Source organism: Nestor notabilis, unplaced genomic scaffold (assembly GCF_000696875.1).
Source record: "Nestor notabilis isolate BGI_N333 unplaced genomic scaffold, ASM69687v1 scaffold14688, whole genome shotgun sequence".
Lineage (NCBI taxonomy): Eukaryota > Metazoa > Chordata > Aves > Psittaciformes > Psittacidae > Nestor > Nestor notabilis.
The window spans coordinates 1-2,021 of record NW_009940725.1 but is presented as its reverse complement, the minus strand read 5'-3'; positions in this window follow the sequence as shown (position 1 = coordinate 2,021).

Sequence of the window (2,021 nt, the reverse complement as noted above, 5' to 3'; positions counted from 1 at the left end):
TGGCCTGCCACGTGTGTGCCACTCGAGGCCTGCCCTGCTCCCCTCCCCGGCTGCACGGAGCACAGCTTGGCTTCCTCACATGTTCAGGCTACACAAGGGGGCTGGACTTGTGCGAAACCAAGAGCTACAAACACTCCCTGCTTAACAAGACACAGGTTTTGGACATGTACGTTCCACATTGCAATGCAAACACACACAGAGGAATGGGATTAGAGGTACTCACCCAGTGCTCCGAGCTGGAAGGAGGCAAGAACAGTTAAAACCCTGAGCAATCCTCAACTCGTTCTGGATGCTACTCACCGAGGAGGCACTGCTACAAGACCTGGTCCTGCGCTTCCGGCAGTGGTGCTGATGCTTCCTGGCGCGGTGCTGCTCCCGGCCTCTGGAACGCCGCCAGTTCCGCGCCCGGGTCGAGTAATAGTCCTCTCCAAAGGACGGGCTCCGCTCTTCGAACCTGTAGGCATCGCTGTCCCGCCTGTTCCGCCGGGGACACGGCACCCTGTCGTGGCTGCGGCACAAGCAAGAACGGGTTTGTGAGCCTGGAAAAGCACCAGAGACACGGTCCTGATGGAACTAAGTGCTCCTGCTCCCCAGTGACAGGGATGCAACAGCTCCAAACCGCCCCTCCGCTACGGCTCAGGTGCTGCTGACCGCTTCCCAGCTGAGAAAAAGGAGGTTTGAAGAGGACACATGGTGCGGTATTCCCATGGTTTAAGGGATGGGGAGGGGGAAACATCCACTTGGAGCTGGATCTGAGCTGCCTGCCTCACCTGAGCCACCTCTGCCATCGCACACACGTGTTGTCTAACGTCCCTCAGGAGGATCTCTCATTAGTTCTTAACCAAACGAGGCCTGAGGCCAGCAGTGATGCTGCTGCAGCCATCGCCCCAGGGGGACCGGAGGCCCCACAACACCAAACACACACACAGTCGGCTCGGCAGATCAGGAGCAGGAGGCAGAAGGAAGATTTGGTCTCCACGGTGTAGTCAAGCTCCTGCCCCACACTCCATGAGCCAGCACCTCAAACTGGAGCTGTGCTTCTAACCTAGAGCCTAAGCAGCTGGTCTGACAAACCAGCTTCCACCCCAAGCCTTGCTTCACTCCTCGAGTGAGCAGCTGTGTTTTAGGTAGGAGATGTGCCCACACGGATACTCAACCCCAAACACACCCTTGTGAAGCTTCAGTGTGTGCTTTTAAGACCCAGAGGAACCGGAGAGAACAACCCGAGGAACTCAAGTACAGAAGAGCCCAGTGAACCTGCGAGAGTTTAAGCTGAGAATAAAGGGGCACAGGAAGGTTTTCCCCAAGCCTGGGGCCATCCCAAGCTGTTCCACAACCTCCGTTCAATGGGAAGATGGAAAAGCCCATTGCGTGCATCAGGAGTGCTTCATGATTTGCTTCCTTTGGGTAACCACGAGCCAGAAATTCATCCGTAGAACATGTGAGGAATGTCAGGATGAACCCTTCCGGCTGCACCGGCTCCAGCACCGCGGAGCAGCGAGGACCCAGCAGCCTGTTTCAGCCCCCACCTATTCCAGAACCCTCACTGCAGCTCCCGTTACCAGCACCTGATTGTCCCTGTGGGAATGCTGAACAAAGAGAGGTAAATTCCAGAGCAGGAAAGGCCAGTTCGCGACGCTGGCTCCTTTCTGACAGCACAGGTAAGAGAAAAGGGTTTGCTCTCCCATCTGTAATCCTTGCAGAAGGAAGCGGGTTGTTGGGAGACAGAAGGCTCCAATGCCTCCGCAGCGGCAGAACCGGGAGACACCATCCCAGGGCAGGTTCTTCTCCCTTGGTAACATTAAAGGCATCGTTTTGGGAAAGGCTTCAGGCGAGATGCTGCGGCAGGAGGGAGGGAGGGAGCGAGGGAGGGCACACGCCATAAAGCCCTTTCCTTCCACCACTGAGATTTACAGTTTAAAGCTGATCTGCAGTCAGGAAATGAAAGCTGCTGCTGAGACACCCCAGGGTGGAGGACGGGGGTTACCGGGGGGAACCGGCCTCAAGCTGCCCCAGGGCAG